This window comes from Prinia subflava, chromosome 6, assembly GCF_021018805.1.
Source record: "Prinia subflava isolate CZ2003 ecotype Zambia chromosome 6, Cam_Psub_1.2, whole genome shotgun sequence".
NCBI classification, from domain to species: Eukaryota; Metazoa; Chordata; class Aves; order Passeriformes; family Cisticolidae; genus Prinia; species Prinia subflava.
Genome location: NC_086252.1, coordinates 15,867,748 through 15,881,898, shown reverse-complemented (window position 1 = coordinate 15,881,898; position 14,151 = coordinate 15,867,748). Strand labels below are relative to the sequence as shown.

The 14,151-nt window shown below is 41.1% G+C and overlaps 1 protein-coding gene across 2 annotated transcripts in view; it reads right to left on the bottom strand.

Moving 5' to 3' along the window:
* ZNF385B (zinc finger protein 385B) overlaps positions 1–12,543 on the bottom strand; it is a 153,677-nt gene extending 141,134 nt beyond the window's left edge. The window contains exon 1 of one of the 2 annotated variants that reach the window (XM_063400418.1): positions 12,372–12,543. The gene's annotated coding sequence lies outside the window, so the exon portion shown is untranslated. Of the gene's footprint in view, positions 1–11,819; positions 12,335–12,371 lie in introns of those variants that run through there. The other variant, XM_063400420.1, reaches the window with a different exon arrangement.
* Between the last annotated feature and the right edge of the window lie 1,608 nt (positions 12,544–14,151).

Below are 14,151 nucleotides of genomic sequence, written 5' to 3'. Positions count from 1 at the left end.
GAAACATTGAAAAAAATTTATTAATGTGAAAAACGAACAAGATATTTGAAGGAAGAACTTGGAAATTCTACAAATCCTTAATTAACCAATAACCACCTGGCAATAGCAAAATATTTCTCTGTGAGAACCACAGAATTATGTCAGAAATTATAACCCCCATCATGGGAGGGGGTAATAGCCTTCATTTACAAACTCAGTAGTTCATATATAAACTGAAAAGGTAACACACGGTTCTTGCAGATTAATAGCAGCAAGTCCAAACTTCACAAGAGGGGAAAAAAATAAGAAAAAAGGAGAGAAAGGGGGGGGAAGGAGTAAAGGAAGAGGTACCTACAAAACTCTAAGGGCAAACCCCAGCCCTCAGATGCAAATGAGGAAAGGTTCTAGCCTTTGTGGGTCCATAGAGGTAGGACCATAAGTTAAATAAGGAATGGTCACTTCCTGAAATATGTAGAAAATGGATATACATGACAACAGATTCAGAAATGAATGTGTATTTGTGTCAGACACAGGTGCCAGAAACATACCTGTAATGTTACTGTAATCTTGACAGGTGGTAATTCTTTAACATTTACCATGCAGCTGCACAGTAAAGAAAAGAAAAAAAAAAGGCTTCATTTCTTCATTCTACTCCTGTATTTCAGTGGGTTCCCCATAGTAATTACTGAAAGCTGCTGCCCCACATAGAAACCAAATTGTTTCTGGAGAGCCAAAGAAGGCTGAAGGCAGTTCATTTCTCTAATATTCCTGAATCTTTTCCCCTTTCCGTTACAGAATACATGCTTAGACCACTTAAACTATTGAGAATCCAGAATTAACTAATTTGAATTTACAGTACTGGAATTAAGAAAATCAGAACCCCTATATCAAAGATGCTATAAAGACAAAAAAGCGAAACTAACAGAAGCACAACTAGAGAAACTTCACTGTAAGAGTAATACAGCAAAAATCACCTTTTTTTCTAAAAACTTCTTTGTGTGGTCAGAATAGCCATTTGGAAAAAAACCTCCCCAAAACTCCTTAGCTAAGAAAAACAGTTGGCCACTAAGGGTTTTACAGCCCATTATTGAAATTATACCCCACTGAAGCACTATTTCTCTAGGATTAAGGAAAAGTTAGATTCCAAATACGTCAAACAGCTGCACTAAACTCAGTTTGAGCAAGAAAGATTACATCTGCATTTCTTACCTTACCTGCTATTTTTATGCTTTATGGAAGAGCCACATTCCCTCCTCCCTCAAATGGATTGTGTATGTGACAAGGAGGCAAACAACTGTAAGTCACAGTATCGTGGACTGTTATGTCTTTGCCATAATAAATGAGGAGATGCTTACAGCTTCTTCTTCTGCAGCACAACCATTCCCCTACCTCCAGGAAACCATTAAACAACTAGAGGTGGGAACCCATTGCAGCTTTCTGCTTCATTAAGTCATATATCATTTTTACATTGGAGTCATGAAGCTATAAATCATGTGAGACAGAATGAGAGCTAATTAAAGAGTCAGCTAAGCATAAAATTTTGCATTGTTGCATATCAGAGAACTCCAAAATTGGCCTTACTTCGCATAATATGTTGTAGAATATTTAAAAAATGTTTCCAGTAGATAGGTATTTTCTCTAACAGCTGAACATTGCTACCTGAAAAGCATCAATATTTAATTTGCTAGCAGAGAAGCCCCATGAAAACCTGACTCACCCTTTTTTCCTTTTTAAAAACAGATCATTCTGCCTTGTATTGCAGTGCAGTCTTGTATATAGTCTTTAAACTTACTTAACTCTTTTTCTAATTAGAATCAACTCCTGTGCTTCTGAAGACAGAAATTCACAACCCTGGAAATTTTTACATACACTAAGGCAAAGCATTAATCAAATGTATCTAAATCTAGCCCTTAAACTTCAGTGCAAACACTTCAGGCTATTTACAAAATTCCTTTATCAATAGGGCAATACTTATTTGAGAAGAAAAAAAAAATCCATTTCCTGACAGCAGATTTCTCAGTCAATGCAATTATATCAGAAAAGCTCTTCTTTGAAGGGTTAGAGGTAAATCCGATGCAGACATGTTAAATGAATTTATATATATATATATCTCACAGCCCAAGAGGGCTTTTATGTATGCATAATATTACTGACATCTAGAGCATCCATTAGTAGTTGAGAAACTTGTTACACCGAGGCCATATAAAACAGAGCACAAGGATGATCCTGTAATTCCAAGAGCTTGTTCTCTAAAAGATTTTCAGTTGAACAGGTATATGCAGATATATGTTCAACTCTTATACCTTCTTCACCTTCTTTTTAGAGATCTAATAATTGTAGCTACTAAAGCAATTCATCAAATGCAAGAGAATGAGTGTCACAGTAATCATTGCCAATATACATTTCTTTAAAAAATATACATATTCATCAGTCTCAATGTGTAACTGCAAGGAATAGCCAAGTGCTTATGTAGTAGTCTTCTGCTCCCTTTTCCCAGCTGTGGTTTCCACTAAGTACCTTAAAAAAAAGAACAAATGTTTTTGCACTCTAAATTATACCCAAGTTTGAGAAGTAAACTTTATTTTTAAAGAGCATTCTCCTTTTTTTATTAAATAAAAAAAAAGAAAAAAAAAGGTTTTGTAAATTTATTAAGCCAAACTTTATTTCAGGCTTCTGGAAAAGCCTGAAAACTGACTGGAAAAAGGGGCCCAATTTTTTTTTTTCTTAAAAATGGGGCACCATCCATAAGGTTGTTCATATTTTACTGGGATATTCCGAGAAACTCTCTGAGTTGCTGGCCACCCTTGAAATTTGTTGCATTAGGCTGCAATCAGGAAGGGGGACATGGGTAAAATACACAGCTGGGACAAATACTAAGTTCAACAAGCCAGCACAGGGGTCAAGAAATTAGAAGAGTCAAGAAATGTAGCTGCTGAAGGAAAGACCAAAGACTAAAGCATTCCAGTTCCCTGAGGGGACAACAAAGAGGCAGATATAGAGGATGCTCAGAAGATACAGGGACCAGGCAGGGCTGCTTGCAGTCAGCCCACAGCTCATGCTCCTTCTACCTGAAAGATCCAAAGTAATCTCAAGTAAGTTTTTAATATTCATTACTAATTCTGAAAAGCATTTGGCAGCACTTTGATAAGTGAATTAAGTTCTGCCTATGGCTTTATGGAAAAATGTGGAATACACATCCTAGTAAGAAGTATTTTAGAGAGATCCTGACAATTCCTAAAAAGCAGCAGTGCTGAGTTTTATAAATTAGCCCATTTGGAAACCCGAGCTGAAATGATCCTTTTAAACAACATAACGTACTTCTGTGGCCCAGAGGCTGCTACTTCATCCTTATAAGAAATTTTAAAATAAATCACCTTTTCTCAACAAGTCATTGATATGAAAGAAATTTGAGTGTTCTCACAAGATGGAAGAAGCCATACAATGGTATGCTATAACAGTAGCAAAAGTAAACTACAGGAACAGATTCAAAAACATATATGTATAGTAAAAAGGATACATAACCTGAAGCATTCAAAACTTTGATTCAGTATCACAAAAAATGTGATCTCCACCTCTGTAAAAACATGAGCACCTCCATCAGGTTGATATTGCCAAGGCATTTGATATGGCAGAACCACACAACAGCAAACCTGCCAAGCCCCACGCTCAGTGTGAAATGTGATGTTGGCTCCTAACTGCCCGTGACAATTCCCATGGTTATCACAACCACAGGGCCAAACAGCCCTCTGATGCACTGCGTGAGGCAGGAAGCAGCCGTGGTGCTGCACGGAGAGATTACAAACCCCACACGCTCCTGTCAGCCACAGGCTCCCTGCAGCCCCTCTGCCTGGTGTCCCCTGGGGTTTAACGCCAGTGTGCGCTTCCTTTATTTCTAAACACTCCCCAAATCAGGTCGGTATAAATCTTCCCCTCCGAACAAGAAGGAAGTTCTCCTATCCTTGCTCAAGGTCTAGTTGTCCAACTTAAAATAAAGAAAAAAAAGTCAGATCCTTTATTGAAAAACTGATACAGAAACTTGATCAACATTGTCATTTACACATAACAAAAAAAAAACAAAAACAAAACAAAAAAAAAAACCAAAAAAACAACAAAAAAGCTTCTGAGAACTACAAAGAACACCTAAGAGAGGTCCGTGGGGTTCCTTCAAAGGCACAGTTTTTACAGATCTTTTACACTGCAACAACACGCCACCACCAAGTCATATGCAGAAATAATGGCTAATGTAAATTAACTGGAAGTGGTAAAAACAAGAATTACATCACACCTGTTCTGTCAACCTCTCACTGCGCCAACCTATTTGAGTTACATAATAGAGTGTAATGATGATGGAGACAATTGAGACTCAACAAATCTACCAAGTTAACATAATTGACAATATAACCAAATTATGATGTTGACAACATAATCAGATGTTGACATTACTTCTGTCAAAATTTGTTATTACTGGTCATCAATGCAAATTTCTCTGATGCTGAAGTTTGTAAAGCTCCATTGTCTGGTTTCTTAAGCTGTTTTTGTAACATTCATGAGATCGTGAGACTAACCCACAAGCCAAAGAAAGACAGCAGAGGTTGCTTCAAATGCTTTCTCAAAGTTGTTTGAAAGAGGAAGAAAATGTCAGTTTAGGTGGCTCCTGCCTAGCCTTTCAGGAATATCACTTGCTCAAGAGCATCTGTCATCACCTGCCTGCAGCAGAGAAGGGGTCCCTAAGTACAAAGGACTTAGCCTTATTCAAACCTCGATCAGTAAAAATTATAGAAACAGAATCATTAAGGTTGGAAAAGACCTTCAGGGTCATTGAGTCCAACCTTTGACCAAACATCAGCATGTCCATTAAACCATAGCCCTAAACCCCATGTCCCGTTGTTTCTTGAACACTTCCAAGGATGGTAACTCCATCACCTCCCTGGGCAACCCATTCCAGTGCTTACTACTCTTTCAGTGAAGAAATTCTCTCTAATGTCCAACCTGAACCTCTCCAGGTGCAGCTTGAGCCCATTTCCTCTCATCCTGAGTCCCCTGTTACCTGGAGAAGAGGCTGACTCCCACCTGGCTACAGCCTCCCAACAGGGAGCTGGGGTCTCCCTTGTGCCTCCTTCTCCAGGCTTAACGACCCCAGTTCTCTCAGTCACTCCCCAGAGGATTTATTCTCTAAAGCTTCAGCAGTTTCAGACACTTTTAAAAGAAGAATGACTTCCATCTTCAAAATCGATTTTATACATTTACAGACAATATATATTCATTGCCAGCAGTTTAGTACCATATAGAATAAGACTGTGGCACCAAATATTCCTACCCATATATTAGACTGCTTAATGCTTTGACATTACTCATGGGACTAGGAGTGTCCTTAGCCCATTTTAGCTGTCAAACCTGACAATAAGGTTCTGCTGCTTCTGATGACACCTGTCTAAAAGAATGTGAAGTTCTCCAGAGAGGAATCTGACAATACCTGGGCAAGCATACAAAGAACATCAAGCCTCTAATGCTACTCCACAGAATTTATTTATTCAATCACTCCAGAAACTCTAGAAGCCAGGCTCTAGTTTTAACAATTTGAAATGCACTCACTGATGAAAAATTCAAGATTTATAGTGATTCTTTAGGGCAGAATAGCTTGTTTTTTAAAGAAAACAAACTAATAGACTTTTTAAAAGACAAGATCATATTTTCCCTCCCTTCACAGACTGCAGATTAGTCAAGACAATCAAAGTCATGAGAACAGCTACCTCATGAAAAAACCAATGTAATTTGCTGCAGAAATTGTAAAAAAAAATGCAGGAGACTGCAAGAGGAAAAGATTCTTTCACTGTTAAGGCACTTAAATGCTGCAGTGCAGAATCTATCCGCAGTCTGGGCTCCACCACAGAGCTGCTAGAAATGCTTGGCAAGTTGTTTAAATCACTCACTACTAGCACACGACTTTCCTGGGAGCCTGAGTGGAGAGGTGCAGGCTCGAGTTTACAGAACTGCTGTATTAGATCTCGGGCTCTAACTGAGCACTGCTGATGCTCCTGCTGCCTCTCAAGACAACACTTCTGCTGTGAGCCCACCCTACATCGTTCCGAGGGCTGACGCCTGGACTCCAGGACCCAGCCTGGGCATTAACTTTGCTGAAGACCCCTCTCCCTGCTGAAGCTTCCCTCTATGTCAGAAGAATGCTCTTTTATTTCTATCATGGAAATGTTGCAAAGATTTTTTAAATTTCTTTTACCATTGTTGAAGCACATATTACCCATGCTGTGCACAAAGTGTGAGAAAAAAACAAAAGATACTTTTGATTATGCTCACTAACAGACCCAGCTAAGGTTGTATTGCATTTCCTAGTTTTCACATTCTTAACTTTGCAAGACTTAAGCTCTCATAGTGCTGTTTGAGGTTTAAAATATTGGTATTCTTATTCTCTGATTAACAAGGGACCAAGATAAGCATTACACATGGTACTGGCTATGCAGAGACCCCACAATCTACCAAATAAGCATCTCTCTGGCATAGACTGCACCTGCATTGCAGACAACAGACTGCAGAAACAGACAAAGGCTGAATTTTTTCCATAATTTTTGATACAGATTCATAAGGGGTTTTCTTAACTGTAACATATTAAATAATCTCATTTTAACGGTGCACCTAGGCACACACAGGCATTCATAATTTCAAGTCAAAGATTCACCATCCAGTTATTAGCAGGTGGCCAAAGGAAGAAAGATTATGCAATTACTCTTTTTGGTCATATGTAGCCATGCAAAGAAAGAGATTAGGTACTCCTCTGCTAGCTTTTATTAGCATTTTCACTATAAAATCCCATTAGGAGGTTCCTGCATCATCTTTGAAACTCTTGTTGCACAGGGCAGACTAAGAACTTTGAATGTGTTGACTTATTATCTTACCCAAATTCATCTTTGCAGTACATCTTGATGAGTCTTTATGTTCATTTTTTTCTTGGTTTAGGAAAAAACCTTCTTTTTAATCAAACTTATGACAGATACAATTGGACACTGTAAAGGGTAAACTAGATGACATAAAAATCACATTAAATTTTTTCCTCATTTCCATTTTGAAGAAAACCATACTAACGTTGCTTGCCACATCACTGAGTCTTAACCTAATTAATCTCTGAAATTGTATCAAATTATATTAGAACTAAGGAGACCTGATAGTCTGCTATATCTAAATGGGATGTACTGAGGAGTGTCAAATTAAAATACAACAGCATGTGTTGTTAAACAAAGTCTGCTCCCATATATTTAGCTTTCTGGCACCTGCACAAGTATTTATAGGAAGAACCATCATTAGCAGTTATGTTATCAATTCAGTAGATCTCACAATTTCAGTAATGCTGAGAAGTGTTAAAGAGTCATTGGAGCACATCCTCTGCTAGGAATCAGCACTACACCAGTTCCCAGTAAATAACTCAGTTAGGAACTACTCAGTATCAGACCACACTGGTTGTAGAATGGCAGCAGGTTGACTGCACGATGTAACAAAAGCCTCATAAACCATAAATACACTGTGGCACAGAAATATAAACAACAAAAAGGAAAACTTTCTTGAAAGTCATAATATAATTCAAGCTTCACTTCAAGTTAACTGTACTTTGCTCTCCTGAATGCTGCCATTTCAGTAGCTGCTCCTCAGTGCCTGTAGTAAGCAGTTACACAATCTTCCTTTACACACAAGACTCACCTTAGTCTCAAGGATCACTTTCCCTGCCACAGAGGTGCAGGTAATGGATACTATAACTGAGCAGACTGGCTTTGAGCCTTGTGGTTTGCTTGCAAGAGGAGTCTTTGAGACATCTCCCAGGGTGAATCAGTGTGCTCTAGGACACAAGATTAACCTACCTCACACGCAAAATGACTGACTGAGCTGCAGGTGTGCCCCATGTTTCCCATACTTTCAGCCCTGGCATGTCTGCACCAAACAATTTGCCAGCAGAAAGTAATGAAAACCTGCCCAGTATATTTCAGAATCACAGCATCTTATCAATACCACAACACGTCACACAGCAAAATCACCAGGCCTAGAAAACTGTGAACCAAGAGGCATAACTATGCAGGACCTGCATTCCACCACAGAAAGTGCATTTCACCTGTTTGTAAAATGAAACCTATTTAATACCATTTCTGTGTTCAATGCAATCTCACAACATTTTAAAACTTGAGAAACATTTAGATGGCTATGTAAGTGAAAAAAAATGTAGGTATATAAAGTGGGATAAGAAGGACTTCAGCTGTCTAAAGTTGCTGCTTGTACTCATGTCTAGCTACTGCTCCCTCTTCAATTCCTTATTATAAATGTTTAATAACAAACAAATAAGTTGTCAATAAACGAGGTCTTATTGAACTGTTTCACTGAGGAATAAAGCACTAACAGTGTTTTCCTAACAGGCCAACTTGCTCATATTCAAACAATCATCAATAATGCACACAGCAGAGTTCTAACATGCTCATTGTGTATTGGCATCACCTGTCATTACAAGAGCTGGCTGGTAGTTGAACAGCAGCAAATTGTTAAGGTACCAATATTGATAAGCAACAGACTGGGGCTGCACTGATATAGTTAGATTGGTTTACAAGGCTTCTATTTTTACAAGCCTTGGGAGCTCAGGTTGTCTAATGAATTTTTAACATGTCAATTAATATGTTTATAGAAAGCAATGTCAGCTTTAGCTAATATAGAAGAAGAATCACAGTTGCATGCAAAATGTACAGCGTGTTAAGGCTCTAAGCTTCACATGTGAGAAACTCAAAAGAATTATTGCACATTATCTGAGGAGAGCAATCACTTAGAAAGGAAACAATAAAAATGTGTAAGTTAATGGGCATGATTAATCACTCTGGGAAATATTAGCGCAATTTCATGGAATGTGATGTATTGCGGGGCATCAAAAAAAAAAAAAAAAAAAAAAAAAAAGGCTTTATTTCTGGCAAACAGAGTAAGACCCTCACTTCCCAGCACCAAAAGATACCTTATACCAGAACAAATTACCAAATACTTTGTTATTTTTACCAGCATACTACTGATAACATAAATTAGGCAATGCTTGCTGAATAATATCCAGTGCTCTCACTGAATGTAACTGTTAGAACACCAGCTACTCTCTGGCAGCACTCTCTCCAACAATATAGAATGACGTCAAATGACTGCACAGTGCAGACACAATTTTTGCCATAATTACTCTGCTTGCTTTGTGCATTACATTAAGCCAGAAAACATATTAATTTTGTGAAAAAAGTATTTTTAAAAATCCTTAGGACACAAGTTTTCAAAATGTTTTAGATGTTTTGTTTTTAAAACACTGGCCTTTGTTAAATAATGAAAACCATAAACTTCCTATTGTAAGATTATCATGCTCTGTGAAACTGCAGTAAAAAGACAAATTTTGCATTTGAAAAGAACCTGTAACTTTTCCACATGTGGGCAAAATAACAATAGAAAATAGCCCCTCAATCACCATTTGAGCTGCATCTGTTGTTAGGCAAGCAGTGTTTGTGGTGAAAATCTAGTAACCTATGCAGCCAGAAGAAAGTTACAGTCACATAGGAGAGTCAAGTTCCTGTAATTCTTTCAACCCTGTGTACATTCATCAGCCTGAGGATGAAATATTCAAGTGCATTCTATGGATCTAGGGAAATTCTCCCTTTGTTAACTGGGGTATTGTGGCATTTAACATCTGCCTCTACCTTCACTGCATCAGAGGTAATTAAGGATCACATAAGATACAATATTCACAGTTGTATCTTCATGGGTGACATATATTTCAATACCACAATTTTCTGAATGCAATGCAAAAGTTACAGAACCAAAATATTTATCTGCTGCAAATTGTCATTCAAGGAATTCCAAAGGGCTTAAGGCATATTACAAAGTAAGAGCAGAATTTCAGAAAGCAAGCTATTCAGACTGCAAAGTCATCTTTTCTTCCCATTAACTACAGATGACCTGAGCTTTTCAGTGTATTTCAGTACACTAGAGAGCACCTTGCACTCCAGTTCTGTACTCTGTTACATCCCAACACAGCCTGATGAATGCTTTGAGATTTGAGACTACCACAACTGTACCAAAAATATGCTCATTTTGGAAATAACAGGAATGCCCTGTTGCATAAATTCTCAAACTCAGAGAGTAAATATTCTTGAACCACAATCCCTTGTGATAACCTGATGAGAGAAAACTGCAAGAACTGTAAAGCATCTGTTTTATGCAGTAATCCTCATTGCTGTTCAAAATCTTAGGACTTCCAGAGCTAATTAACTAACAAGCCTACACTCCCCCAAAAGATTATCTTCCACAGGGCCTTTTGCCGCTTTTATACTGACTTATCCCTGAGCAACTGTACTCGAGGAGGAAGATAGCTGACAAAATCCAAAAGATTAAAAAAAATGGAGACAGTGAAGAACAGTCAGTGAAGAGAAATTGGTGCTGGTGTGAGTACATTGATCCCATGTGAGAGAGTGTGCAGTGCAGAGGGAGCACAGGAGAGATGGACAGCTCCCATTAGTACAGGAAGAGGCAAGTCAGCACAGGATCTTGACACCTGCTGGGTTTTGTTAATATTTTTAGGCTTAATCAAGCCTCCGTTATATAATTCAATTGAAAAAAAAATTAAAACCTTGATTACTTAGTGAAATGTCCCATAAAGAGGATAGTTTCCTTTCTAATTTCTTGTGGATTGTTAAACCAAAGAATTGAAAAAAAAAAAAAAGTTATTAATGTGACCAGAGTCATAACTCCTGGTTTATCTTCTGCCTTCAGATTTCACACAAGCATGTCTATTCCCATCCACTGGAAAAGGTCAGAGGTACGAAAAACCCATCTGGCAAGACCAAACACCAGAAAAAAGTTTGCAACTATAGAGGAATACCCTAGAAACAAAACAGAAGAAAAACGTTGTCCCTCCCCCTAAGCTGTCTACCAGCCTGGTGAATTGAAAGGAGTAGCAAGACTACTTCTTTGGAAAAGGAGAAGCAGCATAACCCATTCACAGCAGTCTATTGTCAGCTCTGGGCTACTCAGAGAGTCACCTTTTCCTTGTTTTCAGAACTGCAGCAGCCGGGCGGAGGGTGGCTGCAGCCACTGGAGAGCACAATGCTGCCACGAGAGGCAGGAGCTTCCAAGAGCACGTTCTCCGTGAATCCAGCAGCCTGGGCATCCCCAGCACCCTGCCATTGCCTCTCGCCCGGAGCTGCAGCAGCAGCGCTTATCCACGCCTGCTGCAATCACACAGACGCACCCCCAGTGACCCAGGGGTTTTACGCTATTGTTTCATGTTACATTTTGTTCAGATAAGAAAACATACTGGTCCTTGGCAGCAAGAGGACTTCTTTTGCATCTCATTTTTATTTGTCCAGGGCAGCACTAAAGAAGCAGCAGAGAGTATGGAAATAAAATTATCATCTGCCTCCTCCCATAACTAGTAGTTAGCTGCATAGTTGAAATGTGTTTTGAAGATATATTGAAACTTCTGAGGGCTCACGGTGCCACACTTCTCTAACTTTTCCATTTATAGATTTCCCACCCAAGCTTAACAATACAGATCTGATGCCAAGCTCACAACCTTTGAAACCCATGAAGACAGTTCCCAAGTTTGACTAGGAGTCAAAAACAAGAGAAAACAAACGTAAGCCTTCACACGTGCATGAATATTATGACAATTCCTCTGAAACAAGGGCATTTCTGGCCGGTAGCTGCAGAAAATACAATCTTGTACCTAACTCTCCTCCACATATTTTGAAACAGTATCACCAGGACATAAACTCTAACATTTTAAGCATATCATCACCGTCCACGGGCTTACCATGCCGAACACATACACTCACCACGCGTAATTAGCTCATCAAAGATGACTCCTTCATGTGGGTTAATGCATCCTTTGCTGAAGAAATGTAACTTTCCCGAAGTCGCCGGGGTTTAAAAACAAGAAAGCCGAGCTGTGCCCATACAACTACTTCTTTTTAGAAAGTCACTCCGTGTGCCTGGAAAGCAGCGCTCGCTCCAGCCTCGGAGCCCGGGAGCAGGAGCCGGCACCTTCCCCACGTAACGAAAATCGTTACGCAAATCCCAGGCGCTGCCGAAGCCCCTGACCTATTTAGAGACGCGCTTTATCCTTTCTGCAAACAAGCGATGCTGCGGAGACGCCGATAAGCCCCGGCAGCCCGCACCCCGCCCGGGCAGGAGGACACCCCGGACACCCCGCTACCTGCGGCTCCGGCCGCCAAACTTCGCCCGGCGGCGGCCGCGGAGCGGACGGGCTGGTCCGGGGCTCCGGCTCCGGCCGCGCATCCCCGGCTCGCCCCGCGCCGTGGCACCGAGCGAGGCCCCCGGGGCCGGCACCCCCGGGGCCGGCACCCCCGGGCGCCGCCGCCGCTCACCTCAGCAGCCGCCCGCAGGGGAGCAGGGAGGCGGCGCGGCACCGGCGGGCACCGCAGCCCGCTCCTGCCGGACCGAGGCGTGCGCGGCGCAACTCCGCCGAAGCCCCGCGGCTCTCCCGACGCGTCCGTCCTTCTGTCTGTCTGTCTGTCTGTCTGTCTGTCTGTCTGTCTGTCTGTCCGTCCTTCCTTCTGTCTGTCTGTCTGTCTGTCTGTCTGTCTGTCTGTCTGTCCGTCCTTCCTTCTGTCTGTCTGTCTGTCCTTCTGTCTGTCTGTCTGTCCGTGGGCTCAGGTGGGGCGGGGGCCGGGGTCGGCACGCGGGCGGAGCCTGCGCGCTCGCGCCGGGGGCGGGGCGGCCCCGGCACCTGTGGCGGGGGCCGGGCCGGGCTGAGCCGGGCCGTGAGGGGAGCGGAGCGCCGGAGCCTCCCGCTGAGGCGGGCGGGCTGGGGGTTCTCTGCCAGCCCAGCGGTCTGCTCGCCCCGGGCGAGCCCAGCGCCGGCTGGACGCGGTCACCTCAGCCCGTTCCGTGCCACAGGCAGCACAGCCTCGTCCCAGGGGCGACAGCCCTGAGAAACAACCCCCGAAAGACAGCAGGAACCGCTCCTGCCTTCCCTTACTCCTTCGGCTGCTGGTAGTCAGCGGTTGCTCCTGGTTCCCTAAATTCTCACAAACCTGTAGCCAGCCTCGCAGCCCTCCGGCTTTGCCAGCCCACCTGTGAGGGCTTCAAAACAACAGCCACCACTCGTCAGCTCTGTTTTGTAAAATATAGAAGTGTGTCCTAAATATAAACATCACACTAGACAACATCAGGTTTTGTAAGTACTTAAGAGAAAAATAATAATGATAACAGTAGAAAAATCAAAATCAATGCAAACTTAGGCATAAGAAATTTTATAGCAGTTTTACAATGTGAGTTAGCTTTTATACTTCAAACACTGCACCTTGAGAATGTGATGCAAATGGGGAATCCTACAGTATTTAATTTGTTATTCTTCTGCAGAAGGAAAACAAGAACATTTAACATTGGAGAAAAACTTTGTGCTGAACTTTAATTTCAGCTTTTGGAGAAGAGCAGGGATACTTAATACTTTTAAGAATTGCATCATACCTTGTTTACAGTTTTATGTTCAGTAAGTTCTTTTAGCATTCACAACAGGAAAATCTGAGAGTTTGAATTAATCATCCCATAAAAACATGAATATAACCCTTCTTCTGGTGTTTCACCTACCACAAATTTCTTGCTCAAGAAGTCTGAACTTTAAGCATACTTAAGTGTTTTTGAAAGATCATCTGGTCTCCTACAGAGAGAAGGAGTAGCTGAAAACAGGACACTTCTTTTCCCCCAGAAGTCCTGACTTGGTCTGAATCTGCGGCAGCAGAATAGATGGCATAGTAGGAAAAAATCCACTACTGAAACTGAGAATGTTGGACCAGTGGCAGAGGAATTTTGGATGAACACATCTGCTTCAGCAGCAAACAACAACAACAGAAATACCCAGAGTAGGTTTGAGATCGGTCAGACAATAAATTGATCACATTTATTCTCTTGAAAAGGCATATACATGTATGACTGTGCATTAGCAATATCCAAAAATTTCATATTTTATTATCTTTTATCTGTTTTAGCCCTTTTCAAGATAAACTTGCAGTAAACTAGCACAACAGTCTCCAAAACACATTCAGAAATCTCAAAATATGTCTGACTGGACAAAAGCTCAGCAACTTTCTCTTCACATCCAACTTTCAAGTCCTGCTGTAAAGAACTAAGACTATTACATCCAGG